At 38.0% G+C, this 17021-nt stretch overlaps 1 long non-coding RNA gene across 2 annotated transcripts in view; it reads right to left on the reverse strand.

The window, feature by feature from the left end:
• The window catches only part of LOC127068941 (uncharacterized), a 222979-nt gene that overhangs the window by 33516 nt on the left and 172442 nt on the right, over positions 1-17021 (reverse strand). The window lies entirely within an intron of this gene.

Consider the following 17021-nt stretch of genomic DNA (forward strand, 5'->3'; position numbering starts at 1 on the left):
GCCAGTTAAAATATTATATTATATCCGACATGTTTTTCGCGTGATAAAATTACTTAAGTTCTGTGTATTATTTTTTTTCTTTTTTTTTTTTAATCACAATAGCGATTAAATCATCATTAACGATATATCTGGTAATTATATGTTAAAGGATCGATTTGTCGATCTCTCAATATGATTTCATTTTTATCTAATCGAATGTCAAGGTTGTTTTATGCTGATATTTATGTATAAAAAAGAAGAAATACGAGGAAAAGAGACTCGACAGAATATCTCACGAATATGTCCGATGATCTTATTCGAGCGCATTAATTAGAGAGCATGACTCGTGTGCTTGCTACCGAGCGAACTGTTTCCACTCATCGCCGGTCGCGCTCTTGATACGTCACTCGTCGACTAAATAGCGTTCAAGAGACTACGATCGACCGACAAGATTGCGCAATCGTTTCCTCGTTCGAACGTTCAAAGAAGAAGAAGAAGAAAGAGAAGAAGGAGAAGGAGACGTAATTACTCGCTGAGTGAGCTGTAAAATTAGGATCTCTTCTTTCGAACGATAACGATCGCGTGTTTAGAGAACGATGTGAAATAAATGTTTGAAATCTAAATTTTCTTCAATTTTTACTGTTACCGTCTTATAAAAAAAGATCATTTTAAATTGGTATATTAAGAGTAGGATTGAAACTTTTTGAAAAAAATCTATTTTTTGTTTTTTCTTTCTCAGACTTCTCCAATCTTTCGACGCGCAAAAAAATATGCGAGAATATATCGAAAGGAAATTTTCAAATTTTACAAGCTATATATTCCAAAAAAAAGAAAAAAAAAGAAAAAAGAAAGAAAGAAAAAAATTTGTTTTCTAATAAATCAACTTCTTCCTAAAATCTCTAGGACGGAATTTGTTAAGAAAAAAAAAAAAAAAAAAAAAAAAAACAAAAAAAAGAGAAAGAAAAAAAAAAGAGAAGAAAAAGAAAAAGAAATGGTGTTTCTAATTTACGTTAATTACGAGTTATGAATCGATTACGAATCGACGAGTATCGACTTTTATTAGGAAAAATAAAGCAACATTCAAAAGACATAACTACGAACGTTAAAGATTGGTCCCGAAGCGAGTAATCGGAAATAATGAGAAAGAGCTTTGATCGTACGCGACACTTGAGCCGCGAGTTATTACAGAGAGTAAATAATAATAGAAAAGCGTTATGGTCTACCTCTCTCTCTCTCTCTCTCTCTTTCTCTCTCATTCTCATTCTCTCTCTCTCTCATTCGTTCGTTCATTCGTTTATACGTTTATCGTGTCGTAGGTTTGGTGGGTTAGACATCTCAGGATGTCGGCGACGCCTCTCGGCATCGACACGTAGAACGAATCGACGTGGACGTCGGCATCTAGGATTGTGAGAAAGGCCAAGGTAATAGTCACGGTTGAGACCGAAGATGAGGCTGAGAAAGCGTGGAATCCACTTCTCGAAACGATGTTGCAAACCGATAGCCATTTCTCCGAGTCGCCGATTGCCATTTTTCCTCTATCATTCTTTCTTATCATTTACCTTTGATCGTTCGAAGAAAGAGAGAGAGAGAGAGAGACAGAGAGAGAGAGAGAGAAAGAGATAAGGTTATACGATAAAAGACATCGACGAGATAATAATACATAAAATCTTTTAAAGAAACGTATCAACGGTTATACGCCGATAAACGAGAGAAAAATCGCTCTCGTTCTCGATGAAAGAGCAAAGCGGATTGGCGAGTACGTAAAAGGTCTCATCTCGACTTTCCTTGCGTCTTGTAAAAAGCTGCTCCAGTTTACTGTCCTCGTTCTACTCCTTCTCTACCTCCTACTTCTCCTCCACCTCTCGTCGTCGTCGTCGTCGTCGTGCACTTGCAAAGAAAACAAAGATCATGAAGAAAGAATCAGAAGAGAAAAGTAAAGAGTAAAGAAGAGAAAATAAAATGAACGAAGAATAAGAACAAGTAGGAAAACGAAACAAACGTCGGCGTACCTTTCGAAGGTAGGTAGGTAGGTAGGTAGGTAGGTAGGTAGGTAGGTAGGTAGGTAGGTAGGTAGGTAGATAGGTAGATAGGTAGGTAAGTACAAATCCTTGGTGAAAAAGGAGCGGCGGTTTAGCCGCGTAGCCGCGAGCGGAAATAAATCAGCGCGGCGCTTCTGCGAGTACTTTCGCGTTGTGCCTAGCGTCTCTTTAACGTTGGTACCCGAAGAGTACCAACGAGCCCCGAGCGAGGGTGGCGAGAGGTTAAGAGACGCAAGAGGAGATAAAGAAGAAGGTAAAGAAGAAAACTAGTCGGCGATCGAGCCCAAACAAGGTTTAATTGCCGTTGCATTGACATGCGTGCTCGCATACGCGGCACTACTACGCAACCGCGGACGCGCCTTTTGTTTCGAATTCGACGAATCTCTTATACCCTTAGATACCCTAGAAAGAAATCTTAGCTTTGATCTTACCTTCTCGATTAAGAATACAAAAATGTTTCATGACTTTTTATTATATCTTTGGTTATGTGCGTACGAGTTTGAAATTTCTCTCTCTCTCTTTTTTTCTTTTTTCTTTATCGATCTTGTTAATTAGTATCGATGGAATACGAACGATATATATATGTCTATGGAAAGAGAAGAAAGAGAGAGAGAGAGGTTACGATGATCGATAGAAAAATTATTATAAAGATTTTTACAAATCTTTTCTCTTTTACTTAGCTACTACATCATCATAATATGATCGCATCCTTTATACGAAGCCCACCTAGAAAGTCCAAGAACAGCAAAGTATAGTCTATTTATCACAGAAATAATAACGAATAGCGGTGGTCGTCCCGAGACAAATCGCTTGTCACAATACAAATAGCTTTCCCTGCATATGATTCTACTCCTCGAACGGAATAACGCATACCGGGAGCGATGAAAATTGCGTGGAAACAATTGAACGTCTGGACGGTAATGACCGTGATGACTCTAATAAACCGAGGAGTGACGATAATGATAACGATAAAGGTCTACATAAGAGAAAGAGAGAGAGAGAGAGAGAGAGAGAGAGAGAGAGAGAGACAGAGAACGTAAATTAAAGGCGGAAGATGGAAAAGGGAAGCGCTTCGAAGTTTCGATTGCTCTTGGAACGAAGCCACGAGCTACTAACAGATCTTTGCCGATCTAACGGGTGTGCGATATTGAACACATTCGAAAAAACAAATCTATCAGTCTCGGCGGCGAAGTAGAAATTAGAGAAAGTTCATGTTGCTCGAAATTGATTGGATATGTAATCGAATACCTATTAAAATCTAGATGTCGGTATCGATGAAGTCGAAAGTTCATCAAGGTCAACAAAATCCTTTCACGATAATTCAATTATCCTATTTTCTTGATTAAGAAGAGTAAGAAAATGTTAACAGAGAGAGAGAGAGAGAGAGGGAGAAAGAGAGTCGTTCTTCTCTCGAGTATTTAATCGAGGCCAAAAAGACTCCCGATTTCGATAGCTTCCTTTTTAAAGCGCGAAGGTTTGTTAGCGCCTGGATCGAAGGATTGGAAGATCCAGGGATAACAACACACCACCCCCTACTATACACTTGGAGGCCTTTCGACGGCGAAGATGCCGCGGATTACGGGATTCCTAACTGCTTCGACTCTCAGAGCGTTATACCTGCCTTTTACCAAGGTCGATCGTGTCTCGACAATCGGCTGGGGAGATCGTGAGATCGAACCGGACAATGTTACTCGAAAGGTCCCATGGCTATTCCTAAGCTCGCATATTCCATTTTCCGATAAACTTTAAAACGTCCCCCTATTATTTCATACCCATTAATATCAAAGAAATTGTATAAGATAAACGATATTTTGTTTTGTTAATAATTCATCGATGATAGTACATCATGTTTCTATAGTATATTGCCGAATAATTTATGTTTGTATATATGTAGTATTCTTCGATTAATCGTTCGAGGAATCTAAAATATTTTTTTTTTTTTTTAGAAACATAGAGACCAAATCGAATCTTTTTTTCTCCGTCGTTAAATCGAATCGGATCGAATCGAATCGAATCTGACCGGATCGGATTAAATCGGATCGGATCGGATCGGATCGAAATCTTTCTTCGTCTACGTCCTGGTGGATTCTCTCGTTGTAGGTCTCTATTATCGGTAGGATCCATTCGGTAGCCCCTCTCGAAGATCCGATATAAGCGTATCGGTAACGACGATCGCTAGAACGAACCATCGACCATACCGTTCTCGTTCCTCTCCCGTTCTTACTTTTCTCATGATGCACTCTCCTCTCCTTATTCTCCGAGAACTTTCACGGCCCTGAGAGAAGAGACCGCGAGATCGAGCGAGGTCCTTGACCGTTCAACGCGATCATTTAATAAATTGTAACATACAACTCCCTCGCGCACGTTCCCTACGTATGTTAGTAACTACGTTTAAACGAAGAAACTATACGATCAGGAACAATGCTCGATAGGTCGAGAGAACTCGCTTTCTATTTCGAGATGACTTTCCTCGGCCCATTTCGTGCCTTCTTTATCGATAAAAATCCCAAGTTCACCATCTTCCATCGAGAGAGAACGATGATGTTGCAGATCTATTCTGAAAGAACGAGAAAGAGAGATCGTTTCTTTCACAATGAAAAGATATATATTATACATAGATCTATGATATCTATCTCTTAGATATTATGATATTCTAAATTCGTAAAATACGTACGCCAAAACCATATGACAAATGTAATCGATTTAACGAGAATCATATTGTTCCAAATTTCGCGAATTACTTGTTTCCAGATCATTCAATGTGGAGCAAAATATGATGTTCGAAAAAAGTCATAAAAGAAATACAAAACAAACAAAAAGCAGAAATAAAAAGAGTGAGAGAAAGAGGAGGATCTCGTACATCTTTTGTCACTTTATAGTCACAAAATACATACAATGGACGAGTCAACATAATTACAATCGTATTGTTCGAAATTTCACTAATTACTTGTCAGATCATTCGACATTGCACAATGAATAATATCGATAAGAAACTTGTAAAAAAAATAATAAGTGAAGAAAGAAGATAAAAACGAACGAAAATGAAAAGAAAGAGACAGGAAGAGAGAGAGGATATTTTTTTCTACCTCTTCTCTTCTTATTCGTTTGGAAGTGAAGATAAGTCCACGAGTGAGTCACATATAAGTACGTATGTATGTAAGAGCGGTGGTGACTCGCCCTATGTGATCGCGATCAACGCGATCGGCGGCTACGATCGGCTTTCGTGTTCTCTTCTCGTCGAACGGCGCGTCCCTGTGAAATGCTCCTTGTTGGCTCGTCTTGTAAGCGTCAAAACGAATGACGTCCCGACATTTTACACGACGCGTACCGGTTCGTCTCTTTCGTGGATATGCTCTCTCTCTCTCTCTCTCTCTCTCTCTCTCTCTCTCTCTCTCTCTGTCTGTCTCTCTGTCTTTCTCTTTCTCTCCGTCTCTCGTGAAGAGAGAAGAAAAGAAGAAGAAATAGAAAGAGAGAGAGAGAGAGAGAGACGAAGAGAGGAAATAAAAGATAAAGAGAGATGCTCAGTTGCACGATAATGGAAAATGTAGCGAATCGAATGCTTGTGAATCATGAGTGAGTGAGAGAAAGAGAAAGAGAGACACGATTATCGTGCGTTAGTACGCGTGGGAAGTTCACGCTTTATGGGAAGCCTTTCGAGATCGTGCTACGTTCTGAGAACTTCGATATATGTATTCGTTGTATAAGAATTGAAGAGTATTTCTATAACTTCGTGGTAACATCCATTATAAATCGATTAGTAATTTTTTTTAAACGTATTATATCATTGGATTTTTATTCGATTATCTTTCTTCGTTTTAAACGTTATTATGTATATGTAATTATAATTATATAAGTATATTATATATATATATTAATTATAATACATTGAAATAAATATTGATTGTATAAAAAGTGAAAGATAACGAACAAAGAAAGACAAGTATAATTTTATTATATTTATAACAATAAGATTAAGATAATAAAGAATCTACGTAACACATGTAGTTCCTTACTATAGAACCCTAATTTCAAATTAAACAAATCTACACGAAATAATACGTACGCATATTATAGTTTGAAATATTTTTTCTTACATGTGCATATGGATAGAGCAAAAAAAAAGGAAAAAATAAAAGAAGAAATTATGAAATTATTGGAAGAGATCAGCATCGAAAGACAATGTTTTTCCTTCTCCTTGTTCTTCTACTTTTAAACGATCGGACAGAAATGACGGTAAAAGGATCGCCAGTTCTGATCGCGTGAGGATAATCGATCGTAGACCAGTTAGCTGGCCGAGGAATCGGGAACGAGATGAGTCGTGTGAACCAATCCTTCGATTAAGCAAACCTCGCAGTGACATTTAGCCGGTATCTGTCTCTAGGTTCCAGGCCATCGAGTCCACGAGTAAGAGACGAAGAAGAAAAAGATGAAGAAGACGAAGAAGACGACGACGCAACGACCATCGGCAGCGCGTTTCGCGATCTATCGAGAGTCCTCTCGGCTTCTCACTTTTTTTTTTCCAAAGTTGTCTGCCTGGCAGGCAAGCAGGCAGGCAAGCAGGCAGGCGAACTGTTGGTTGACTGGTCGAAGAGCTTCGTAGCAGCTCTGAATGTCACGATAGGGAGACTAACGAGCGATCGATGGATCTCGAGGATCTTAACTTTTCGCGTTATCGATCGAGATAAGAGATGAGATCGTTTATAAGAGAAAAATGGACACTCGTTAAGTAATAGATAATCTGATTTCGATCGAAACGAAAAACCCGAAAACTCGAGGAACTTTAATAAAACTGATAAAGAATAATCAACACGTCGAATAAAGGAAGAATCTTCCACGAATCAAAATTTCTCGAACGTAATATCGCGTCGCGTAAAAATTTTTAATAAAAAATCGATAAATCGTACATGTCTGTCGATTTACGAGATTTAGCGATTAAAAAGTAAGATTATATACATATATTCGAAAAATATTCGCGAAATATTTATCCCGAGCCATCGCGATATTATCGCGGTAATAATCGTATATTTAAAATAACGAATATACAGTGACTCTAATCTATTTATCAGATTCTTTTAAATCGTATATCATTAATAAACGTTCGAGGCAGCCGCTATTAAAAACGCCATTACAAAACACATTAATTGGGTCATGCTTATATAAACGAATTTATTCGAATCGCGTCGAAAAAAAAAAAAATAATCGAAAATTATATAATAAATAGAAACGTTCTCCTACGATATATACATCTCTCTCTCTCTCTCTCTCTCTCTATTTTTATTCGAAGATGAACAAATAATCGTAGGAAAAATAGGGTGAGGACGAATCGTTAAAGGCCTCGAAGTTTGGTTGTACTACATAAGTAGCGTGAACGGCGTGAACCAGTAGTGGGTGCCGATAGCACGGACACGCGGCGTGGTACGCGCGATCAATCCAACCCGATACGGCTATCTCAGTTACAAGGGTTCCCGAAGCGAACCAGAGGACTCGACCGATGGCTTGGTTTCGCGCGAATGCGCCGATACCTTTAAAGCATCTCTCTATTTTCTTCCCTTTGCTCCTCCTTCCGTCTATCTACGTACCTACCAAGCTCCCTACTTCTCCCTCTTACCTTCCTACCCTCCTACCACAACCTCCATCCCTCTTTCGCGAAGAAAGCTTCCGATCCCAGTCGGTAGATAGTACTATGGCTACTGGCGACTACTCGTCGTCGTCGTCGTCGTCGTCGTCGTCGTTGTTGTCTCGAAAAAACTCGACTCTAGCTCGCAAAAATCTGTTGTTGAATCGCCGATGCGTTCTTGCCAATGGCGGTGGCAAGAATGGAGGTGTCGGTGGTTAGTCAGGAAAGGACGCCCTCTAGCTCTGGCGTCGCTTAATTAACGCCAACGGTGGTAGCTGAGAGAAAGAAAGAGTAAACGAGAGAGAGAGAGAGAGAGAGAGAAAGAGAGAGAATGTGAGACAGAGAGAGTACTTCTAAAACGCCGCTCTTTCTTTCTACCTTAGATCGCGAGATACGATAGAGACTCTCCGCACTCTACTACCTTCTACCTCTTTTCTTCTTCTTCCTTCTTCTTTTTTCTTTTATTATTCTTCTCCTTCTTCATCACCTCCCCTTGTTCTCTTTCCCTTTCTCTCTCTCTCTCTCTCTTTCTCTTTTTCTCCTTCTCTGTTTCTCTTGTTTTCTCGTTTCCTCCCTCTATGATCTCGATGATCGCACCGCGCGCAAAGTCCGTCGAGCGCATCGATAAATTTCGGAATTGGCGCCTCCGCCGTGGCCGGTTCACCTAATTAAGCGGTTCGCCCCGTAATTACAGCCAATTAACGTCAAACTCGTTCTCTCGGCAGCTTGGAAAGAAAGAAAGAAGGAAGGAAAGAAAGAAAGAAAGAAAGAAAGAAAGAATGAAAGGAAGAAAGAAAGAGAGAGTGAGAGAGTGAGAAAAAGATTGTGTGTTGCGTACCAAGACACCGTGTCTATCTCTGTGTTAACATATAATTGTATATAGACATACATACATGTACATATCATATATATTATACACACATACATATTTACATAGATACATGCATATCAGATATACGTATTTACATACAAATTTACATTCATACATATCTATGTATATCTATCTATATATACATATATATATGTATGTATATATATATACATGTTTCTATATATACTTGTAAGTTGCGTATAGGGATGGTTCTCGATCATTTTTTCAGCTTTCTCCCACTCTCTTCTCCCTTTCAGTTTCTTCTTCTTCTTCTTCTTCTTCCTCCTCTTACATGTTGAAGCGATAGGACGATAAGGTACGAGAAAAGGCACGAAACGGGGAATTTTAACGATTCCTAAGCGTCCTTTTCCCTTCCGTGTACTACGTTGAACCGCGTTCAGATACGGATAAAGGATTCCTGAGATCGCCGTGTCCTCTCTCCTCCGGTCACGACTCTCATAAATGACGTAGAAAGGTTAACGCGCGATATACGAAAACGTTTCAAGTTGGTATAAGAGTATCCTAGATCGTTCCGATTATTCTGTCAAAGAGAAGACGGACTTCTCGTGGAATAAGGAAAGAAAGATTGACCGTTCGATATTATCTTACTATCTTGTTTAAGAAGACTTTAATCACACACTTTGAAAATTAATCGACTACTCCTTATATTAAAACGTGCGCGCCTCTACGTGTATCTCTACGTATGTATACGTGTCTATACAGTCACATTTCATTTCCGTTCCATAGGTATCCATTAAATCTATAAATACATCTTTATCTCAAAATATTCTATTTTTATGTACATATCTATGTACATATGCATGTATGTATATACCTACAAACTGGCTAACGAGACAAATGTTAAATATGTATATATCCATTATTGAATATATTATTCTATGAGATAGACGGAGAAAAAAAATTTATGACAAACGTGGAGGAAAGAGAGAGAGAGAGAGAGAAAGAGAGGGGTAGGATATAATCAAATTTTTTCATTTTTTTTTTCTTTCTTTTTTCAAGCCAATGTGTTTCTCGGATTAAAAACTTCTAAGAAATTCTCTACCTCCGAGAGAAAAAAAATAACAAAAAAAAAAGATAGAGAAATAAAAAAATAGAGAGAGAGAGAGAGAGGAAGAGAGAGAACGAACAAGAAAAAGAAAAAGTATTCGATTCGCAAACGGTAATATCTCTCAACGACACGATACGTGTCGACCGTTTTACACGGACTCTCGCGAGTAAGCGTAGACTGTGCTTGGTTTAATCCTCTCTCGCGAGAGCAAGAGAAAGAGAAAAAGGGTGGGAGAGAGAAAGAGAGACAGAGAGAGAGAGAGAAAGAGAGACGTGACCAGAAAGAGAAGGAGAAGAAGAAAGAGGAGGAGGAAGAGGAGGAGGAGAGCGAGAGAGCGAGCTCGTGAGTCGCGGGTCCGTGCAGAGTTCCTCTTAAGAAAAATCTCATTAATTGCTTCTATGGTGATAAATTTCCCTCTGGCGATGCACGATTCTTCTCCTTCCTTTTCTCTCTCTCTCTCTCTTTCTTTCTTTTTCTTTCTCTCTCTCTTTCTCTCTCTCTCTTTCTCTCTATCTATCTCTCACCTTCTCTAGCTTGCCCTCGAACCACGAACGCTCTTTAGACCATATCGCTCTCGACGCTATGTTAATTTTCAGTTTAATAAGGTGTACACACACCAGGAAGTAGGTACGATATATACGGGTGTGCTCGCTGGACCAAGAGTATGAGAAAGAAGGTGAAAGAGAAGAAGAAGAAGAAGAAGAAGAGGAGGAGGAGGAAGAGGAAGAAGAAGAAAAAGAAGAAGCTATGGGATTTCGAGCGCGTGCTTGTGAATGCCATGGAGAAAATGTCGCCAGTCGGAGTGACATTTCAATTAATGTTTACTGCATTTACGTGGGAAGGGACACGCTCCTGCTTCTTCTTGTTTTTCTTCTTCTTCCTCCTTCTCTTCTATTTCGTGCCTCGCAGGTGCGAAAAACAGGACAACTCTAAGTTATACCAATGCTATCGTCGAAAGTTGGGAAACTCGGTGTTGCTTTTACGTTAAGGAAGTTGTGGTAATAGTAAAGGAGATGAAGGAAGAAGAAGATGAGGAGAAGGAGAAGCAGAAGATGGTGGTGCACGATGTTCGTGTATGATAATGCACAAGCGACCAACCTCCCACTATTACTATTACTATTACTATTACTACTACTACTACTACTCTACTACTACTATTACTACTATTACTGCTATTACTACCACGAAGCTTTATTTACATAGGAAGTTAACGGCTCTGAACGAGCATGGAAAACACGGGGAGTCGGAGGATCCTTAATGTCATCCGAATGGGCCAACGCTTAAATCGCCATTTCTCTCCTGTTCCGGATATGTATATTCAGTAATGTGTGCGAGTACCGTACCGTTTACCTGTAGGTACTTCGTTTTAAGAATCGTTTACTCATAGAATTCTTCTCGAATAATCGAAGAATTATATTCGATTTATCTCAAAATGATTACAAGTAGATATGTTAGAAAGAGAGAGAGAGAGAGAGAGAGAGAGAGAAGAAAATAGTCTGAATTTTACTTCTGAATTAAAAGCAGCCATTAATTCGACAGTACTCTTACGATTTTATAGAAATATGATTTATATAAGCAAGTAATATCTATTCAATTGTAAAAACATCCCGAAGATTCCTGTTTACGGATTTAGAGTTAAACTTGTAATCGATAGTCAATCGGAAGTAAATACTTGTAATCGATATTAATTTAACACGAAGGTAATAAACTTGATAGATATCCTCGTTCGTCAGATCGACGAAAAAAAAAATAAATAAATAAATAAAATGAAAGAAAATAAGATAAAACTAAAATAAAAAGAAAAAATAGCGGAACAAAACGAAACAAAAGAAAAATAAAAAGCAATGTCACTCGATATCTTTGGAGTTCCGTGATCGAAATTACACGGGTATTTTAAAGAGCATAAATATTCCTTATCTAATCCAAGTCGATTTATCGACATGGTTGTCGCCGTAGTAGCGCCGAGGGCGCGTAGGCATTTAAACGTGATGGATGAAGGTAAACGCTTCTCGAGTGTCGTTAGAGGCCATATTACAAGGAAAACCCATCGTTATCTGGTCGCGCGAGCTCGAGCTCGCGTACTGCCTACTGCCTCTGCTCGTATTAATTTTAATAATCTCGAGCTATGAGTTACGAGCAGCCTCCCTGCTACGTGCCTCTACTATATGTATATACCAACTCGTGCTACTAAACAGGATCGGTAACGTATCGTATTTGACTTAAGGTGATATACATCGAAACTTCTCCTTCATTTCGATTTATTTTGGACGTATCCTCTCTTATTATTTATATTTTATTTCGAATCATTTAGAGATAAAAAAAAAAAAATATTCAAAATCAAACGAAAGATATTCGATTTTTATTCGGATTCCTGGTTAACATATATTTAAATGATAATAAAATAAATTTACTTATGATAAGCAGCGTTTCGGAAATTGAACGAACGGAGACGAAGAAGAAATATTTCTACGTAATGTCTGACGTAGCGAGTAAACTCGACTTGTACGTACATACATACACACATACATATATATGTATATGTATATATACATGTACATCGTTGGAACGTTCGATCATTCGATTCCGATCGTCTGTCTCTCCTTTCCATGAGTCCCATTCGAGCTTTCGAACGCGTCGATCTTCTTACCCGGAAATTGCGGACTGAGTTACGATCGCGATAATGACGACGCGATCGTTCCGATGACTCAATTATCCTCGAATATTTATCGAAGCGATCTTCGTCCGAGAGAGATGATACGTTCGGCCGATAATACATGGACGCTTTTTCTTTTCACTCCGATCGAAAGAGAAAGAGAAAGAGAGAACGAGTCCAATTTCAGAGGCACAGTCCAATTAAAGACGAAACGAAAAAAGAAAAGAGAAAGAATAAATAAAAAAGAAACGAGGAAAAGGAAAGAGTTGCTCGAATTCAGTATCCTTATCGTTATCGTTTGTTCGATCCTCAATAAGACACATACACATAGGCGTGTACGATGGTATTTCAGCGTGACGTAACGAAAGAGAAGATCTTCTTCGTCCCTGAGGCACTCTAGCGTCCCGTTCCGTCACGGTTCTCACGATCCCGATCGTGCGTTTCAACCGAAAATGGCGAAGCGAGTAGGTACTCGCGTTCGATGGTGTTACGGTGAGAGCACCACCGTCGAGCCGGTTAAAAAAAATCAATTAATCTCAATCGAGAAGATCGCGAGCTACGGAGAGTAATTTCCAATTTGTCGCGGCACCGAAAAATTCTTCACCTTCGGATGAGACGCATCTCAAAAAGGAAGGTAAGCCCCTACGGGGATTCAGAACGGCGAAAGTATTATTTTTCGATGCTTTTACTAAGATTTCTTTCTAGAATTTTGACTGAATTTTATTCTATCTTGAATTAAAATATAGAAGTACGTACTTAATCTAGTAGTTAGATAATAGGTTCCTATAATCATTTTTTATAATAAGAAATAATATATATATATATATATATATATATATATATATGTTTCTTTAAAAAGGCCATATATTATTTCCAAGTCCTTATTTTATAAGAAAATCCATAACCACATTTTTATGTGGTAAACGCATAATCCGAAGCGAGCATCTATATAATATCGTGGAATGTATAATTATTTCTCCTTGCAATCCTCACGCTCGTACTAAGAAAAGAAGAAGAAAGAAAGGAGAAGGAAATCGTCTCTCGCGAGTTTCGTCGTACGATCCGATGAATTATGGCTTATCCGGTGAAATTAAAAGATGCGATTTATTCGACCCACCACCGGACAGTTATTTGTATTTAGTCGACGTTGAGAGATAGAGAAAGAGAAAGAGAACGAGTAAGAAAAAGAGAAAGAGAGAGATCGAAAGAGACAGAAGTACAGAAAGAAACAAAAAAAAATAGAGGGAGAGAGAGAGAGAGAGAGATAGTCTTGCTCGATAAATTTGATATAATGCGACGTCTTCTAAATGCCCTCGCTTCGTTTAATTAACAGATTCTGTCGCAATGAGATAAGCACGTTGATTTACGTTGCTTCGATCGCTGCTTGCGGCAATGTCGCAAGTAAAATGAGGAGCCGCTCATTTCGTAACTTTTGGGTGTCACGGTACATATAGGTACACCCGGTTCTTCTTTTTCTTTTTCTTTTTCTTTTTCTTTTTCTTTTTCTTCTTCTTCTTCTTCTTCTTCTTCTTCGGCCGAAGATCAATGCATTTAAAATGAACTCATTACGCGTCGGTGGATCGACCTACTAAGGAAAGCTATAACACGTATGTAAGTACTTACATACGCTTCTTCCTCCAGATCTGCCGGCAACCTTCGAAAAATTTGCATAATCGCTCGATGTCCTCTCGAGAAAATTTGCATCGAAGGAATTCGTCGCTTTGCGGACGAATCGTTTTACTCTTAAACGAATTTCGACTTTCTTTCGCCTACGGGTTATACACTAAATTCATTATTAATTAAATACATATACATATATATATATATAATATTTCATTATATGTTAAAAGATAAGAATGAGTAGTTCGATATTTATTATGAAATTAAAAAAAATCTTTCATTATAAATTAATCCTTACAATAACTTGTAAATTTTCCGAGTATCATCCGAAAAGTATGTAATTTCGAAAACCTATTAAAATTTAACATATTTCTCTTAAAAAAGAAAAAAAAAAATGAACATACACGTTTCTTATTTTAATTTCTATTCTATTCATCGCGAAAATAGTTTTATTCGAAAGAGAGAAAGAATAAAAAGAAAGAAAAAAAAAACAAAAGAAAACAAAAAGAAATTACCTTTCCGTAAACGAAATAGAACGTGGTTAAATGCGTTTAAATTTAAATATTAAAAATTGAAACCGAGATATATCGACTGTAAGAGTACCCAAAGTATTTTAAAGATAACATTGAACAGCTCGTGGTATTTTAAATAATTCGCAAAAGCTTGTTTGTTAATCCCCGGATAAGTTCATTAACGTAATTACAAGGATCCCGTGTCAAAACATTAGATTCGAGATTAGAGATTCTAGGATCATTATTTATGTTAGATTCGATGAGACCGGTATAAGGAAGAGAAAGGAAAGACAAAGATAATAGATAGTAAAAACAGAAGGTAAAACCTTCTCGGTGAGTCTGAATCGAGTCAATGGAAGCGGCCCATCAAACGAGAGCATCGACTAGCACGATCGAGATACGAACGATTACGCGAGAGCACCTATGTACACCAGTCCTTGATCCAGGAATAGTACTCGACGTGTGCATAGACGGGATTCACCGTTGCCCTATCGCTGTCTTTCTCTCACTCGAGAAGAATAAGAAGAAGAAGAAGAAGAAGAAGAAGAAGACGAAGAAGAAGACGAAGATGAAGAAGACGAAGAAGACGAAGAAAAAGAAGAAGCAGATTCACGGTGATTCTCTCGACGATCTCGAGCATGATCCACTTTATCGCAGCGATTGCCACCTGGATATGCAACGAGCGGTAAACTCGACTACTACTACTACTACTACTACTACTACTACTATTACTATTACTATTACTACCACTATTACAACTCGTGATCGCTCGTACGCGACAGGTGAATCGAATTATTAGCTCGAAGAGTAGAATAAACGTCAATGCGCTCGTTCTCTCTCTCTTTCTCTTTCTTTTTCTTTCTCTTTCTTTTTCTCTCTCTTTCTCTTTCTCTATCTCATGTGTCTTATGCGAGTCTCCTTCGTCTACTTCCGTCATCTCTTATACGTGTGCGAGAGTATCTAAGTATCTCTCCGTTCTAGATTTATAGAAAGAAGAAATAGACTTTTACCGACAAGGTCGATAGGTCGAGGAACGCTATCGATGATCGAGAGAACGAGTTTAAAGCGAGATCTCCTACGCGAATTACATGGCACGAGGACTCGCGCGTGCTTACCACGATACCGTAGCCTTCATTAATGACTCATCGAGTCGACTCTTCTGATCGTACTCTCTCTCTTTCTCTCTCTCTCTCTCTCTTTTTCTCCCTCTTTTTCTATTTATAAGAGTTGAATGCATGAACTACTATTGCAACTAGAGATTCACAGTTTTTCTATAACGAAACCATACGAATATCTTTCTTATTTCTCTCGTATTAAATTAATAAATATTTAAGGAGAGAAAATATCTTTGATTTTTTTATTTTGTTTTTTAAACGTATTTTAAAAAGTATTTTGCTTGTAATAAATAAAAAAAAAAAAAATGCCTCGTTCGGTCGAACGCATAAGACTTCTATCGAGACGAAAGATTCTTATTTCATTTATCTATCTTTTACTTACTTACTTACTTATTTATTTATTTATTCTTTTTTTCTATAAAAAGAAAAACTGCACGAATTTCTTTCTTATTTCATATTGAATCAGACGAATATATATCAGATGAAAAACTATCAATTATCTTTGAATGGTTTTCGAGCAATAAATTAGAAAGGCTCGTGTCTTTCGTTTTTAAAAAAATTTTTTATCTTTATGCTTTACGAGTTCGACAAGAAAAGAACGATCTAACGCGAGAACCCTAATAAAGTACACTTTGTATTAAAACCTATCCTCGTGAACGCGTGTAATTAAGTTTCATTACGTTTCCACTCCCACTGGTAACGATTCGTTGCTCGTTAAGGACACCTGCTTTATATCGTTCTCTCTCGATCGTCTCTCTTGCTGTTCTAAAAGCTCGAATAACTTTTCCCGACAATATTATCGCGACTAACTTTCCGCGAGAACTTCGGTTCCTTAAGTGTTCAGTAGTAGGAGCATATAGTGTGTGTGTGTGTGTGTGTTTATATGTACCTTCTACGGGCCACCTTTTACACCTTACCGCGGTATCTCCCTTCTCTCTTTCTTCTTCAAAAGAAGCTTGTCGAGAGAGAAAGAGAGAGGGAAAGAAAGAGGGAGGAGGAGAGAGAGAGAGAGAACTTAAGAAATAGTTGTACCACCGGTGTATTATTATATGGCGCTTTAAATGGTAGCGATAAATTACTGGCGTTGTATCCTACGTTAACCGCAATCGTCTTTTAAGTCGAGTCAAAGAGAGAGAGAGAGAGAGAGAGAGAGAGAGAGAGAGAAAGAGAGAGAGAGAGAGAATTTGTTGCTCGTTGTCTTCGTCTAGTGAAACTTCCTTCCTTCAACATATAGTACTCATCTATCTATTCTTGATTTAAAAAAAAAAAAGAAAAATAAAAAATAAAAAAGTAGAAAAAAAGGAAAGGAAAAGAAAACAAAAGTAAGAATAATCGAACGAATCGATCGATTAATCGACCAATTAGTTATAAGAAATTAATCGAAATAAACAAATACTAAGTAATAGAAAAAGAAATCGATCGAGAAATTTTCAACGATGAAATAAGTGACTCGGTTTCGTAAGTATGTAAAAGTCATTGGGATCGCATCGATTGCTTTCGGGCTATTGTATACGAATCGATGTTAGTTAGGTAGGTATGCGGGACG

Source organism: Vespula vulgaris, chromosome 14 (assembly GCF_905475345.1).
Source record: "Vespula vulgaris chromosome 14, iyVesVulg1.1, whole genome shotgun sequence".
Taxonomy (NCBI): Eukaryota; Metazoa; Arthropoda; class Insecta; order Hymenoptera; family Vespidae; genus Vespula; species Vespula vulgaris.